At 41.8% G+C, this 17,464-nt stretch overlaps 1 protein-coding gene across 1 annotated transcript in view; it reads left to right on the forward strand.

Moving 5' to 3' along the window:
• The first annotated feature begins 343 nt into the window (after nucleotides 1-343).
• The window catches only part of KCNG2 (potassium voltage-gated channel modifier subfamily G member 2), a 51,730-nt gene continuing 34,609 nt past the window's right edge, over nucleotides 344-17,464 (forward strand). The window contains exon 1 of the mRNA XM_056484699.1: nucleotides 344-434. The gene's annotated coding sequence lies outside the window, so the exon portion shown is untranslated. The remainder of the gene's footprint in view (nucleotides 435-17,464) is intronic.

Here is a 17,464-nt window from a genome sequence, read left to right on the forward strand (position 1 = left end):
CCCGGGAAGCGCCTGGCACGGCCGCGGGCTCGCTGGCAGCGCTCACCTGCGGGCGGAGCGGAGCGGGGCACTGAGCGGGAACTCCGGCACAGCACAGCACGGCACAGCACAGCACGGCACGGCCGGCACAGGTCCGGGGAGCGCGCTCGCCGCCTCAAGCGCGGCACGGCCGGGCTCGGGCTGCGCGCCCGGGCAATCGCTGGGCCCGCGCTGCCCGGGGAGGGGAGGGGGCTGTGGTTAACGCCGTGAATGAAAGAGGAAGGCCCTGCCCGGGCTGGCGGGGGTGGGGGCCGTGCCCTGGCGGCAGGCGGCGCTCCGGGGCCGGCGCTGGGGCTGCGGCAGCGAGCGGGGCCGCGCCAGCCCGAGCGAGCAGGAGCGGGGAGATGGAGCGGGGAGCAGTCGCCGGTGCCGGCGGGGAGGAGGCAGCGCCTGAGGTGAGAGGGGCTGAGGGGATGGCGCTGGGTGGCGGCAACTTCGCCGCTGGCCGGCGGCACCGTGCGCCAAGTTGGCGGGTCCCGTTCCTGCCCGGGCCGTGCGCGGGGCCGGGGGCGCTGCCAGAGCCGGGGCCGAGCGCGGCCCCCCGGCCCGTCCCTGCCGCCTGCCCCGGCCTGGGGCAGTGCCCGCGGCGGGCCCTTCCCTTCCCTTCCCTTCCCTTCCCTTCCCTTCCCTTCCCTTCCCTTCCCTTCCCTTCCCTTCCCGGCCCGGAGGTCCCGGGCTGAGGGGCCCGGGCGCTGTGCCGGGCTCAGCCGCTGCCCTGTTCTCTCTGTTCGCTTCCCTGCTTGGGGATTTGGGGTGGCGATTCGCTTTCGCTGCAGGAACGGGGTGTGCGGAGCTGTCACAGGGATGTCGGTGGGGTGCCCGTGCGTGGAGCTGCACAGGGACCCCAGATCCTGTAGTTTTTTGCTTAGGTGGAGCTCCCGGTGGTTTACTGGGTCTTTCTTAAGGTTTACACAAAATTAAGTCTTTAGTCAGGCTGCAACATCTCCTAAATAATATGTTTATCTAACGTGATTTTGACTTTCAGTCTTGATCCTAGCAAAATCTGCTCTGAATAGGCATGGCAGTCATAGTTAATGGTTGCTAAATGCATTACTATCAATTTGAGTGCATATTATTAGTATGATCAGACCGTGAATTCTGAAGGAATGTGAAGAGGCTGTCCTGGTGCAGACCTACACCATATGGCTTGAATATTCCATCTTTGGCGCTGATCCTGAAAACGGTGGTTAAAGTTTGTCCCAAAGAAGAAGGTACCTGACTGTGAGACCCTTGACGAGCCTGATCACTTCTAGTGGAGTCTTTCTGAAAAGGCAGTCGCTCCTTTCTTTGAAACACTTGTGCAGCAGATACTTTGGCAAGAACTTCTTACAGCATCTTTCTCCCCAGGGTAAAATTGGATAGGTCCATAAAAAGTGACAAACCTCCACCTGAGGGCATTTTTTTAGTTTAGCCTGAAGCACCAAAGTTGCTTAAGAAGAAAAGCTGTCTTTTGAGTCTGCTTATCCCTCCCCTGGCTATTTCCACGGTTTTGAAATGACTTGAGGGTGACCTTCAGAGAAAGGAGTCAGCTTTGCTTAGAGGATTTCAAACCTTTTGTTTGCCTTTCTTAAGGCTTCTCTAAAACAAACAAGCAGAGCATTTGGAAGGAAACCTATGACTGAATATTCAGCAATTCTTTTCCCTTGGGTAAAAGCTGATAGATGTTTTCACTTGTTTTGGAAAGCTTTTTAGCCAAGCAAGAAAGATCTGATTTGACACTGCTGAAGTAAAGCATAGGGTAAGGTAAGGCAAAGGAGCATAGTATTTTTTTGGTACATCACTTCTGATGTGGGGAAACGGGGGTTAGAAACTGGGTGAACTGTTGCAGGGCTTTTTCCATTATGCTTTTATTTTGGTGGGTTAATCGGTGTATCAGTTTCTGTGAAAACTCAGGACTCCTGCCTTTTAGAAAACATTAGCGATATCACTGGGTATTTTCAGGCAGTGCATATCTGAGACACTGTGGCACTCACCAAGAGATTAACAGCACTTGGGCTTGTGCCTAATAATACATCGCAGGAGCACTGCATTAACTGTCAATAAATGCTTGCCATCACTTCGGGCTTCAGTACCAGTGGCTTTGAAACAGCACAGAAAGAAAAGTTTCAGTTCAGCTTTAAAATGCGACACAGGCCTTTGTATGTCTAACTCTCACGGTGCCTGGATCTATTGTCAGGGCCCCCATTAATGTAGGCCAGCTTTGTTTATGTGGCTTTGGTTTTGAAGACTTAAAACGTGTGCGTTCATTTCTTTAATTTCCCCTTAGTGTTGATGAAACAGAGGAGAGAAGAGTTTCGTTAGAATTGCATTTCTTTGCTGAACTTAGCCAGGACTGTGATGGTCTTTGGATGCTCCTCATACTTCCCTTTCCTTGGTCATTGTGTTTGATTGTGGGAGAAATCCTTTTACATGCCTGTCTGTGATTTCTGTAAGAAGTTACCCCCAGGTAGTCAGATTGTGCCTTCCACTGAACCCAGCACTGTCTGCAGTCAGACAGGATCAGTAATCAAGCCAGTTTTGGATGGATTTTTAGGCACTGTGGAAACCCTTGGACTTCTCCAGCACGAGACGAGTGTAATTGGAGAAGCTAGAGCCAGAAAAGCTGGTGGGAACTGACGATGCTGTAGCTGTACCTGTGCTGATATTGTGCACTGATGCTCTTGGGTGCTGGGTGAGTACCCAGGTGGGGAATTATTGCAGAGTATTGTCTTCTGAATGCTTGGCATAGCTTTTAGATTTTGAACTTGCAAGCACACAGCTCTTTGATTGCTTGTTTTGAGCAACTGGGGAAAAGACTGAGATGGATTTGATCCCTGTCTCCTCAGATTGTTTGCAAGAAAGAAAGAGAGGCAACATTTTAAGACTGAGTGAATGGTAAAAATAAAGGTTTAATTTAAATGGTGTTAAGAGAAGAAACAGGAAACTGGAGATAGTGGAAACTCCTAATTTTTTAAATGTCTGAGTGATTGAGGAGCCTTTCTCATATTTTAAAAATAACACGGGCAGTCAGGAGTGTTAAACCTGTGATACAGATGGGTTTCAGATGCATGTAGGTGATAAGGATTGTGATTATTTATTTTGAAACGTTTTGCAGCTCTACTATAAAAATGAAGAAACCTATCAGCTCTGGGCAGTACCTCTTTGAATACACAGTGTGCCTTGAATTTTGTGGAGTAACTTCTTTGCTCAGTTAAGACATTAGTTTTGAGTTACCTGACTTGGTGTTTCACTACTCATATAAATGTCTTAATCAGATTATAAGAGGTGCTGTAATCAGTCAAGGGACTTTAACACTTCGTTTGCATCAGGCATTTTTGAGAACCAGTTAATTAAACCTGACAAGTTTAAGTTACTTGGATCTGCTTCCCTGGTCTGTGCTGCCTCTGCATCACATGCATGTTCCATTTCAAGAGGCAGTTTAGCCCCCTGGAAAGTCAGGGTCTGTTGCTTCTGTTCCTCTTCTGTAGTGTTTTACCTGTGGGAGACTTTTTCCTTGCTCCTCACTTTTGTGTTCTTCACTGGACTAAGACACAAACGCAAATTAAGGTTCTGTGCATTATGGTTAAACAGTGAGCTGGGTGAAAAAAAACAAGGTTTGTGAAGACTCTGGAGCTGGTCATAGTGTCTGATGAAAGACCAGTGGCTTTTCCCTAACTTAGGTGCATAAAGAGCAATTTCTGGAGCATTTTTCTTCTTATTAAATATTTAAAATCTCTTTCTTTTTTCACCCTGGAATTAAGATAAGAAGTATGCAGTCTCCTAGCTTCTTAACATGAACTGGTATCTCTGATAATTGTTCAGATTCTACCAACAAAATTGCCATTTCACAAACATTTGGTGATAAAATCTAAATCTTTAAAGCAAGTCAGAGGTTTGTGGTATTTTTTCCAAGTGACAAAAAGCTAAAGGAGGAATTTCAATTACTGTAATTTAATTAAGCCACTCTAGTCTATTCCTGAGCAGAAAAAGTCCTGAATGATTTCTTTCTTCTTCTCATTCAAGGTTCTAAATAACTACTTTAAAAATAAGGATAATTAAGACTGTAAACTGTGATGCCAGCTATTGATCAAAATAAGTGTAAACCCACTTCTTGCAGGATATCTGCAGAAACAATGGCTCTCCATGCTCTGTTCTTGGTGAACAGTGTCTTTCTGAGCTCTCAGTAGAATTTGTGATGATTATTGCAAACAAGACCTCCAACTAAAGTGTGTTAGAGTTCTGCACAAGTTGCAGGAGGTAAATCAATGTTTGACAAATGGGAAAGAATATGAGCATTTAAAAGAAAGAATGTACTGAAGATTCTAGGAATATTAAAGCAACCGAGATGAAACAAAAATAAAGCATTAAAAATGTATCCTTTCAGCATTGTTTCAAGAAGAAGAATTACACATGTTGATATTTATGGAGATTATTCTTATCTTCTTCTTCTTCAGAGCTTTGTGTTTCTTGAAGATAGAAATAATATTTAGACTGAGATGGTACCCACAAGAAGCACCTTGTAAATATTAATGTTGTGGGGGATTTTTGGCAATTGAATTAGAGTGGTTTGTCTCAGCCATTTATAAATGGTTCTGTGAATAGAATAAATAGACTGATACCAAGTGGGCAGGCAGTAATGGGTAAGATCCATCTTTGTGAGCAGAGTAGTGCCAGGATGCCCACTGCTCACCCTTTGTGAATGGGAGCAGCTGGGGCCATGCTGGTGATATCCTTCTCTGCCTGAACCCCATCGTTCCTTAGGGGAAATGGGTGCTGGCACACAGCAGGATCAAAGAATCATTTAGGTTGCAAAGGACCTTTAAGATCATGAAGTCTGACTACAGCACTGCCAAGCCCACTACTATTCTGACTTTGTTTGGTACACTTGGGATTTGAGCACGGTCCTCTGGGAACTTTGGAGAGGATTTATAAACATGTTTATTTGTTTGTTATATATCTCTTTCCACCTTGCAGTGTTTGTTGGGGTTTCTTTCAATGTTTCTAGTCAGACATGTTCTTGGGATGGACTGACAATGAGGTTTCCTAGAAGTACTGTGAAGCAGTTGTGTGTTGGGTGTGATTCCTCACATCATCATTTTGTGCATATTTGCCCCAACTGCCTGAGTTAAAAGACAATTGTGATTTTAAAATGTTTAAAGAGAAACTGAACAGATTAAGGAAAAAGAATGAGAACTAAACCAGATTTAGGATAAACCATCCTCCAGGGATTTGGCACAGCTGTGAGAATAAATTTTTTTTGTGTCTGGCCCTGTACCTCTGAAAACTAAATCTAACTTCTTCAAGTCTAGCACATTTCTGAGACTTTGGGATTTTATCTGTCCAGGGTGTTGAACATCACTGAATCCTGAAATGGAAGTTCGTTTCCATTGACTTTTTGATTTCTCAAGTTAGAACTGGACCTGCACTGCTGGTTTTAAATGTTTGTCACATCAAACCAGCTTTGGATCAAGGAAAATACTGCCTGGGTACCCATTTGCCTGAAAAGGGATATCTCTTAGTGCAGGTCTGCTTACTGTGGTGACTTTGAGGGTGTAAACATTTGCATCCTTTCAGAGTCTCTCCCTATTGCCCTCTCTTCCCCCTTGGTCCCTCTCTTGCTATGGCAGTACACAGATTGTGAGCCCTGGTTTTTGTGCTGTGTGTCATTCCTGCTTCAGGTGGTTTTGGCATTCCTGGCTGTTACTGGCCTGAGCTGGGAGGAGTTCATTCACAGCTAAACTCTGTGTTTGTTTACAGCTGAAGCAATACTGAACTGCATGAGCAATAATGTAAGAACACACATTCAGAGTCAATAACAATGGGAATGTGCTGGTTTAACCACACAAGTTATGTGGATTAATTAAGGAACCAATATGTGATTGTCTTGGTCGTGTTGTTTGCATGACTGGTGTAAGGCAATGTCAGCCAGGAACCTGTCCCACTGTCTGAAACTGGTTATAATGATGGACAGATTCTTGCAGTGTATAGAAAAAAAATCTCTAGGGCTTTGTTTGGTTTTGGACTTGGGGTTCGTTTTCTATTTAGTGGGGGGGGGAGGGTTTAATAAGTTTCTAAGAATAAGAACATCCTGCTTTGGAAATGAGGTGGAAACAATTGCTAGAGAAAGTGCATTGTCAACACTGTGAGTCATTGAATGTTCTAAATAAAAGGATGGAGGATAGACTGAGCTAGAGGGAAGATGAGGGGTTTTTGAACTTCTCAGTGAAGTGTGAGAATCCTAGGTACTCCATGCTGAGCAGATTGTAACAGACACGAGGAAAAATAGTCATTTTCCTTCAGATTATCAGTGCAATTTTTTTCAGCTGGTAAAGCCAGGAAGTCAGAGCCTCTGTGGAGACTCTGCAATCACAAATTATTTCATCAAAACTCTGAGTGAAACTCAAGCCTCTTTAGAGCTTTTCAAACATTACCTCAAGGCTAAAGTCTGTATGGGTTAGAATTCTACATTATTCTGACCTGTCAGGATGAAATTTTTACTTGGTTCTCACAAATTAATTATCTTCTCTCACAAGCTGCCTTTGATAATATTCCAAAGTTAAGGAATAAGTACTTGAAAAAGCAGGACATGGAGCACATCTCATAAATTTTAGTTTCTAATTCTGACATCAGAAATTATTGTTTTTGGAGATCGCTATAATGTGCTTCTAGTTAATGAAGATTATGGTAGACCATCCAGACTGAGTCTTGCAGTGAAATTGCTGTTTTGCTTTGATGGAAGAGACCTGCTGTGTGTCTCCATGGACAGTCTAGTACCACTTAGTTACCATTACTGGACCTTTTGCCAACTTTTCAGACTGCAGGACCTTGTTGTTCAGCTGAGCTGTTAAATTTGATTACAATAATGCACGCTGATGTACACTAATGCATGTTGATTGCAATAATGTGTGTTGACATATTTCTGAACTTACCTCTGTGCTCAGAATAATGACCAGCTTTGCATGCCAGGCTTAAGCAATCAGTGAAGCCACAAGAGGCTTGTCTGTGGTTTCTATTGATGTGCATGAGTATGCTGACTTTGAATGGTATCATTTATATGATGGCTTTCACTGTACAGGAGCACACAGTAAAATCGTGACCCTGTTTTACATTTAATCAGACACAGTTTCTGTGGTAGTACTCAAATTAATTTATTCAGTCTAAGTTCCCAGCTAAGTTTTAGGGTTTTTTCTGGCTTGCATTCAGTTGAACTTGTGTTCATTGTTTGAGGGAAAGTCAAGTCAATTCCTTAAGAAAGTCTCCTCTATTCAGCCTATTAGAAGGCAGGAACAGCTCTAGTCACACCAGTTCTGGTTCAGATAAGGTTGATTTGTTTTAAGTTCTGTACCTAGAATAATTGTATTGCTGTGTTCTTGTCTATTTTGTTTTTCAAGGTCATTTATTCAGACTTTGAGAAGTAGTTTTTAATGTTATTATATACTGTAGAATCATCAAAGGTGTTTTAGGAAGTACTTTTCTGAGTATGACTTTAAAGCCTGCAAAAACCTTTGCAAATATATATAGATTAAGGAAGCTGATCAGGGTTACATATGAAAGAGAGAGGAAAAAAATAGAAATTTTAAAATGTCTTTTCATGACAAGTTTAAGTAGTCAAGAAGGAGGTATAAGGCTCCATTTCATTTCTACTGATTTAAAAACAAAAGGCTTAGTCCTGTGAGGCTGGGAAATGCACAGCATGCACAGCCTTTTCTTTATCCACCAGAAGCAGGAGCAGCATACTCTCCAGGCTTTAGACTTCCAGCATTTTTTGATTGTAGATTTGTGAATATTCTCTTTCACGTGTATATTCTTCAATGTAAATGTCACTAAAATATTTCTCAGTTTAGTATTGCATGTAGTGTTTCCCTAAAAGCCTGATTTTGAGCTCAGCCTTTCCTGGTGGGTGTATGAGGCTTCACACCATGAAGGCTTCCTCTGGCAGTGGAGGGACTGGAATTTGTTCTGCAGACTGCTGTTCAGGGCTCTTAATTGGGAACAAGTCCTGGCTTCTTGGCGTGCTGGGGTAAATCAAAGGAGCCTGTCTAGACCTACCTTTGTGTAAATGAGAGCATGCCTTAGTCCTAGGTGTTTGTACTTGTATTTCTTTGTACTTGTACTCTGGTGTAGAGTTAAAACCCTCGGAGTTATGGATTAATAATATATCACCCTTGGTCTAAGCAAGAGTAAAACTTCTGATTTTATTTCTTGTCTAGCTTTAAAGTAAAATATTGTGAAAAGCGTTTACATTCATTGTCTAATCCTGACAGACTTCACCCTTAGAATCATAGAATCATAGAGTTGGAAGGAATCCACAAGGATCATTGAGTCCATGGAAACAATTTGTTCTATGGCTTCTCGATTTCCACTGCAATCTGCTGGTGTTCTTCCTAATTACTTTTCAGTAAAAATAGGTGATTCTCACTTGGCTTTCTGCCTCCACCCTGAGTTTCAAGATGATGGTTCCCCACTTGGGTCAAGTGAGAGCAGCCTCAGGACTGCCCAGCTTGGTCTGTTTGTAGACATGTATGATCAGGGATGCACTTTCCATCTGGAAGTCACTTTGGCAAGCTCTGCTTCTCTCCTGCAGGAAGGGAGTCAGCATAAATACCTTCAAAAGATGCACTAACTTGGACTTGGCACAGCAATACCCTGTTTTCTGTAGGTGAAGATTTTAACTGAGCAATTGCAGTCAAAGATTGGTCCCTTCTCTGCACTATCCCAGTGGCACTGGATAATAGAACAGTATGAGTTGGAAGGGACCTTCATGAGTAATTCACACAAACTACTGAGTATGTTGGTATCCTGAAGCTGATGAGCTCACAAAAATAAGGCGTCCTTACAGAGCATTGAAAAACCTTTTATTTATCAAATCTCATACATTCTCTTTTATTTATCAAATCTCATTCATTCTAATGACTAGTTCCCTAGTTCTTGTGCTTTGTCATGTTAATAAGTGCGGTGAATCATTTTTAATAACTATTGCATTTCTCTGTAAGCTCTGATAGCATCTGTGGGAGACTGTGACAAATAATACCTGTTCAAATACTGCTCATGTGGATATGCATGCTTTTTTGTTTCATATCAAACATGGTTCTTTGTTCAACAACCTACTACAATTCTAAATAGTTGTTTTTATTTTTAAGATTATCTAGACTTTATTTATTCCTCAAATGGAGGCATTCATCTTTAGCTTAAGTGAGAGAAGATCATACTGGTGTATGATCCAAAACTCAGAATTAGATACTTTTTAATAAGTATAAAATTATTGATTAATTGAGCCTTTTATAAAACGGTGTTATAAGGGGGACACATTGCTTTATGCATGTGTCAGTGTGAAGAACCAAAGTCAGATGAGGATTTGTCATGTATGTTTCTCAGCCACCTGATTCTTTTTTGAAGCCTCTGGAGTCAGCATTTCTCTGGGCTTTTCTTCCTTCTTGGTCAAGAAGATTCTCCAAGCACATTCAGACTGTCAAAGTTTTAAGGACATGAATCCTTCCCCACCTTTTTGCTTCCTTGGCACCCTTTATACCAACCTTGGCATTCTCAAAAGTGGACCATTATTAAAGAGAAAAAGTAATCATACCACCAAAAGATCCTACTCTGCAATTTTTAAGTATCACTGGATGCATCACTGGAGATTTCTGGGGAAAATCTTGAAGCAAGGAACACAACTAAAGTTAAATTCAATAGCATAAGAAAGGTGTGAAAGAAGTCAGACCCTTTATTTTCAGAATGAAAATGAAAATGCAGCACTGGGGTTTATGGGCAGACTGCTCCCAAGAGCAGAATACATCCTGAATGTGCAATATGAGATTCTTTGAGCCTTCCAATGAATTGTTCTGATAACTACTGATTTTGTCATCGTGTTTCCACCTACAAGAGCTAGTAGGCGGGGTCCAACTTTGAGCCATCCATTGCTGGAATTTCAGCTGGCTGTTAAATGTATTCAGGTAGTCATAAAATAATGATCCACTTCTACTTAAAATAAGTTAAAATTACCACAGACTGGTGTTTTAACTTAAAATAGTGCTAGGTCAAAGTGGAACAACAGTGTTCAGGCTGTTTATCTGTACAATTTGCATTATTTTCTGTCCTCTGTTGTAACAAGCAAGAATTTTTTTCTGTTTATTTTGTGCATTAACCTGCCCATTCACAGAGATAACAGGTGTCACCTAAAGTGATTTTAGAGTCACCAGCTGCATATTCATAGGACTGTCTCTGAATAAAGGTGTGGGTCCTTACCAGCTAGGATGGACAATGCCTGACTTCAGGTTTCTGAATTAACTCCTCAGCCCCATGTGGGGGCTGGATGAAAGGCAAAGGCAAGAGGGAGCATGACATTGTGCCCTACATTGGTGGTGGCACAGAACTTTGTACACTGATAGTAAGGATGGAAGATAATGAATGAGTGTGATAAGAAAAAGAGTGTCCCTCTGCCTCTTCCATAATTTCATCCGAGCCAACTGGTAAATGTTGGAGTGCCAGGAAACAACATGTGGGTTTCCAGGGATCCAGCGATGGATTTTAACACATTTTTGTGTCACTTATTTGCCAGCATTACATTTTTGCTATACCAGTGGGTTCTCAACAGCACAGGAATAAGCAGAGTTATGATTAGGGCTTTGTAGTTATGTAAAGGCAGTCTCATTTATCAGGTTTTATTTCCCACCCACATTCCATCCTTTGGTTTTTATTGTTTTGTTGAGTAGAGTGGCATGAGTGTGAGGGGTAAGGCCTTTGTAGCTTTGCAGAGGGAAAATGCATGGAAAGTGATGCCAAAGTCCCTTTGGAGAGGAGGAGAAGTCAGGCAGACAGGGGTTTAGGAATGCCTGCTATGAGCTGGCATGCAAGATGTGGCTGGAGAGAAGGCTTAGGTGAGACTGCAAGAGGGAAGTCTTTGCTGGAGTTTCATTTCAGAGCTTGTGTGCATGCATGGCTGTAAGAGCTCCATTATTGCACCAGACAGTCCTGACTCCTGGTGTCACAGAACTCTTCAAGAACTCTTCCTTTTGTACAGAAGGTGCTGCTCAGCCCCAATAACACGTACAGAAGCTTTTATTCTTTTTAATGTGTTACAGGGGGAGATTGAGGCTGGGCCTAGCAGAGCTCTTCTCCCATTGCTTATCTCCCTGCTCCCTTGATGCAGGGCAAGGGAATCAGAACAACGCTGTGACTTCCCTCCACCCCCTCAACCCTGTGTGCTCCTCACAAGAAACCAGAAACAAAAAGAGCATCACTGGCAGAGCAAAAGTCTGTCACCTCCCTCCTCCAACCACTTCTGTGACTCAGCCTGCCATGGACCCCCAAAGCATCATGTGTCCCTGTGGCATCACCCGCTGCAATGTGTGTGTGGAAAGCAAGCACCTGCTCCTTTGAAGGGTGCCCAAAGCACCAAAAATGTATTTCAGTGCCTTGGGGTGGGGTGAGAAGACATTCTGTGAATTTCTGTGAATTAGCCTGCGACCAAGTAAAGTGCATCCCGTTTTGGGGAAGGCTGAGCCAGTGGACTGAAGTACACAGAGCAGGTTTCCTGCAGAGAGGATGGAAGTGAAGGAGGGATAGGCAGCAGCATATGGTAGTAGCTCTGAAAAGGCACTGTGAAAGCTGCAGCTTCCTATTTAGCAGATCTGCTTCCTCTCTGGGTGCCCTGACTGGGTTTTGTAGAAGACCTGATTCTTTCCTTGATAACTGAATGGATTTGGTCTGGAAATAGAGAATCTCACGGTGCCTCTAACCAGAGATTTTTTTCTGAAGTGGAAAGACACTATCAACTTCAAGGCAAATAACATATGTTTGAGGAGAATTTTAGGAGGCAGCATATCAAGATTTTAGGCCAAACCCTGAGAAAACATTTGGAAAGCATTTCAGAAGTAAATGCAAAAGATAAAATCATGGAGGGAAAGAAAATGTCCATTTAATTTCAGCTGCTCTTTAGCTGGACAAAGTCAAAGGAAAACCTTTTCTTAATCACAGACATGTCTTGGAAACACCTGCAGGCTGATGCTTCAAATAACCTCCTTCTTCCTGCTGTGAGTATTCTGAAACAGGAAGCACAGGTGGGATGGGACTGGGGCTTAGGAGAAAGATGAAATTGTGTTTTTTCTGGCAAGTTGCACATTTTATTGTCATTTGTAGCTACCTTCAGGTTGATCTCATGCTCTGTGAGTCACCTGGAAGAAGTCATGGAGCACTGCCAGGGGCTGGCAAGCAGCTGATAGTAAGTGACTGACTTAACTAGAGTGATATAGTTGGAATAGACCCAGAAGGCCAGATATGACAAAAATAGCTCAGTGTAATTGACAGATCTTGTTTTCCTGTGCACTTTTATGGCCACACACAGTTGTTTTTCCTGTTTCAAGGCAACATAAGAAGTACTAATTTTCAAAGGAAAAATTAGAGCAGGAGGCATGCAGAATATTTCTTTGAATTTTGACTTTGCAGCATGTTGCTTGTCTAGTATAAAATTTATTGGCCTCACTCTTCAGAAGGAAAAATGAAAACAAAGAGATGCTGAAATATGTCCATTTTCCTTAGGCAAAGCAGTCAGGTAATGCAGTTTCACTAAGAGTAGTTGAAAAAGTGATGAGGAGAAGAACTGTTCAGGTAATGGAAAGAAGTATATATTTTTCTAGGGGAAGAATGTACTTCTGACTTTAGGGTTTGTGTAGTGTTGTCAAGTTCTGCTTCTAGGCATTGAATGACAGATTAAGTAAGACTGGGCAAGGCTAATGAGAGAGGTGTGCTCAAAATTTGAAGTTATCTCTTGTCACGGTGCACCTTATATCCTCTTGCATTAGTATTGAATTTCAGCAGACCACATTTTGAAAGGTTTTAGAACTGCCAAGGATAATGAAATGAGATAGATGTGTGGAGGGAAAAGAAGTTGAGGGATCATATAAAGTGCTGACAGTTAATTTAGTAAACTGAAAGCCTAAGGGGTACACGTGCTACCTAGCACTAGGAAAGAAGCCTAGTCAGAAGAAATGAAGTTTGATACCAGTCTGTGTCCTAGAAGGCAAACAACTGCATGAGAAAGAGGGGCATATAGAAGGTTAAATGTAACTATTGTAGATAGCCATTGGAAGGTTCAAGCAGTGAAATATTCAGAATTAAACAGAAACAAATGAGAGGTTTAAGCCTTTATTGGAACATAAAACAACTCATTGGAAAAGGTTTTAAGAAGAATAGATATATGTCAGCAAAACAGTGACTCTGAAATAAATTATGGATGTACCAATTACACAAGTTTGCTTGTTCTGTTTGTGGAAGCACATTCTGCATTTTGTAATAGCTTCTGACCAGATTTATTTTCAATGGATCAAATGTGATTCTTTTCATGAAGGAACTGAAAAATTATAAAGGGATAGCAACAATTTACACTGTTACAACTTAGAATGTGTTTCTTAATATGCAATATCCTCTAGATTAAATAGCCAAATCTTCATTTGGCTGTGGTTGGTTTGTTTACAGTCATTCAGGTATGAAAAATCTACATTTGACTGTGTACAGATGCATTTGAACAGACATTTGAATAGCTGCACAGCTAATTAGCTGACACAGTTCTGTGGACGTATTTTGTATGTACAAATAAGGAGGTGGTGAAATTGTAACATTAAACATAATTTATTTTTGCCACTGTTTTGATAATTTTAAGAGCTGTTAGTCACTGCTTGTTGAAAGCACCAGGAAAGCTTCATTTGTTGCCCTGTGTTTTAATAGTTACTCACCAGCCCTGCTGGGCTGGCACATGCAGCAGCCAGTGAGGATGGAGAGCAGATAACACCAGTGCACAGACCCAGACATGAAAAGTCAGGGTCAATCTCAGCTTCTGAACCAAGGAAAACTTGCCAGGTAGGAAGGTAATTAAGGTATTGTTTCAAAAATCAATTTCGAGGTCTGTGGAGTTGAAATCGCAATAGTAGGATTTAGGTAAATAAATTGCAAGTTATTGTTTCCAAAGTGCAGCTTCAGTAATCTGTATTCAGTCAGCTTTTGACTTTATTGATGGCTGAAATTGGGATGAAATTTTGCAGTAGATAATAATTGCAGGTCAGTTCTTCAGAACATATGACAATGACTGCTGATTTATATAAGCTATTTCACATAATGTAATTATGCAGGTGTCTGCAGAAAGAAAAATGGACCTGGTAATGAGGAGCTGGAACTGATGCACGATGGATTGATACTGCAAGACATTTATTTGGGGTCAAAGGGTCCTTAATAAGAGGAAAAGTGTGTTGCTCTAGCAAAGAATAGCTTGGAGAGGGAGTAAAGAAAGTGCTCAAAAGGAGAAGAGATATCTCAGATTGTGGGAAGTAAGAAAAGATACCTCAAGTGACTCCTTCACCTTTTTTCAGTATTAGGAAAGCAGCAGAAACTAGGCTAATGGATAAAGTTGTTTTATTCATGCTTTAGAAAAAAACTGAGCTCAAGATTTGATTGAGGGGATCACTCATAAAAAAGTAGCGTGGACATTAGAGAGGATGTCCATAAGGGAGGTGCTCAGCAACTACTATAACACTATCAGGAAAATTTGGAATGAATGTGTCTGTAACTTGTGTAAAATTCCTCCCCAGTGTCTGTCTGGGATGGCTTGACTGGGGTTCTGGAGTCTTCATTGCTCCTGTGTTTCTGGGTTGGAAATAAAGATGTTAAAGAGTGTGAAATGAGATGGAAATGAGGCAACATATTATCTGTTCTCTCACCTTGTCCCTAGTTTGTCCCTATAATCTGAGACTCAGTGCTCAAAACGGCTCCTTTGTAATGGTTTCTATATTACTTCCTCTTTTCCCTCTCATTTGGTGGAACCACACAGAATACACTAAGTCTTGCTGAACCTGAGGAGGCATTGATTCTCTGTGTGCAAAATCACCACACTCTGAAAATCTTAACAGGTTTACATGCAAAAAGGCTCTCTGCATCTTTCTGTATCGAGAATTAAAACACCTTCTTAATTTAGGTGCGTGTAGTCTGTCTATACTGCAAGGCTTCATTGGCAGTTTGTAGCTGTGTATTTATAAATCTTTGTGACAGTCTGACAAGCCACAATATCCAGGCATACCAGCACAGCTACCAGTGAGTGCTCACATGATGCCTGTTCAAACATTATGAAAAGTAGCTTGCTTTACTCTCATAGACCGGCGAATTAAGTGGCCCTGATTTTTCTGTCACTGCAACAAACTCCCAGTTTTGTCAGGGCAGTGAGAATGCAGACTATGCATAAAACAGAGACAGGAGGCCAAAAGCATGAGATTCTAGCACATGAAAAGGATATTTAGGTGGTTAGGTTTAAATTATTTTTCATAGCTGGGCTTTGGTTTTGTATAAAAACAATGAGTAGCAGAATTTCTGGGGGTTGGAGGAAACTCGGGCTTTTTACTGTGGTTCATAGAAGATGCATTTTAGCTTAAAATCCTTCTATTTTACCAGTCCAGGATTGGGAAGCCTATTTGCTATTTTCAGAAAACAGCACTTATCCAGCAGCAGAAGAGGTAATGCCAATTGACATTAACCCTTTCACTGGCTTCTCCCTTTTGCCTCTTGGGTGTGTGTTTATTTTTTGGAAGGGTGAGGACCATCAGGTTTTCCATAATGACACTGTGTGACCAGGGTATCTCCCCTTTGAAAATAGGGGATAATGTGCTCTGTTTTTCAGCTTGGGCACACATTCATACACACATTATAACTGTGCACAGACTTTTTTCCAGCTGGTCCCCATCACAAGTACCTTTGTATGAGCAGACACCTGGTGAAGCTACAGACACTGGAAATTTACATGCACAGGCTGGGTAAGTGCAGAACCAGTATCTGCAGTGATCACATTTAACTTGAGAATTAAGGAGTTATGCTCTGTAATGCGAATTGCTGAATGTGTTCAGCTTGGGTAAAACAGGAAACATTTAGTAATAAATATATCTGCCTAATGTGAATCTTATGGAAACTTCTTCCAGGATAGTGTTTAACTTTAATTACAGAAATTTTCGGGTTTACATGCACCAAAGCATGGTAGAAATCCACTATTTTTTTTAACTGTGCTTCTGCTGTTTCAGTGAGTATCTCATCTGCATGAAGAGATGAGTTGATCTGTAGCACTCACTTTTGATGTAAGAGTGCCATACTTTAAAAAGTTATGAATATGGAGGACCTTTTGTCACTGCCAAGAGATTAAAAATAAACCCCCAAAGGCTCTGTGTGCAAAGGACCTGTGTTCCTAGGGTAATTCTGGCTGCCCCAAGACAGTTGTTTTAGATATGCTAGCACATCATTCTTGGCATCCAGCTGCTGCTGTTGTGCCACATCTGCTATCCTCAGATATCCCAGTGTGTCTCAGATTGTTCTTGGTGCCTCTGTGCAGGCACCAGATTCTGCTTATTTCCACTGGAACCAGTGGGAGCTGATGGCTGGTTTGACCTCTTGGTGCTCCCTAGGGCTGGTTTTGGGGACCCACATGACAGATCTCATGTCTGTCATTTCCCTGCCTGTTGAGGAGAATATCTGGATATCTGCATAGGTATGCATATTCATGGGGGAAAATGCAGTATTTTCTAGGGGAGTGTTTATATGTATTTAATAATGGGCTTAGTACCAATTATGCATTTACTTGTTAATGGTTTTCTTAGGTGATATAGCAGACTGGGATCCTGATTCTGAGAGAGAGAGAGAGCTTCTTACAAGCTGCTTGGCACTTGCTAACTTACATGAAAAGTGCAGGGATTCAGCATATGCTTGAATTAGGCTCTAAAATAATGAAGTATCTGCTTTACACCATACTGATCTCTATCCTTTTATCCTTCTACTCTTCCTTCACACTGTAAATTACATGTTTCTTTTTGATTTAGTAGTTGTAAACATAAAACCACCAAGTGATTTTAGTTTATTATCATATTTTATCTCAAAACACTACCATTTACATTTCTTAGCTGACCACAAGAGGTTTAGCTAAGTGCTTTCTCTCTCCCACTCTATTTCTGTAAACCCATCTGTGTTTGCTCATGTCTCTTATTTATTTCACACTATGTTTCCCTTCCAGATCATGAAGCTATCCTTTACAGCCACAAAAAAATCTCTCTAGTGATGACAGAGACACAGAAATTCATCTTATGAACGGGGTTTACTGTATAACAGTGGTAGGATCATTCCAGTTCTGTCCAGCAAGTCTTCCCAGGGCACTCTCCTCTCCAGCTCCTCAAAAGCCTGAGGATGGACCTCTCTAGAACCCAGCTCCATAGCCCGTTCAATTTCTGTTGATTCAGTTGAAGCTAGGCTTTGTGGAGTATGATGATACACTTTATGACAAGGTTTCTGAGACCAAATGGGGTTTCAAGTTAATGTCAGCATATAGAAGTATTCACCGGCCAAATAAAATTTTGTATATTCACCAGCCAAATAAATTTTTTGCTGTTGGGAAGAGCACTGATTGAACTGAAGAGCAGCTGCTTAATCAGTG

Source organism: Oenanthe melanoleuca, chromosome 2 (assembly GCF_029582105.1).
Source record: "Oenanthe melanoleuca isolate GR-GAL-2019-014 chromosome 2, OMel1.0, whole genome shotgun sequence".
NCBI classification, from domain to species: Eukaryota; Metazoa; Chordata; class Aves; order Passeriformes; family Muscicapidae; genus Oenanthe; species Oenanthe melanoleuca.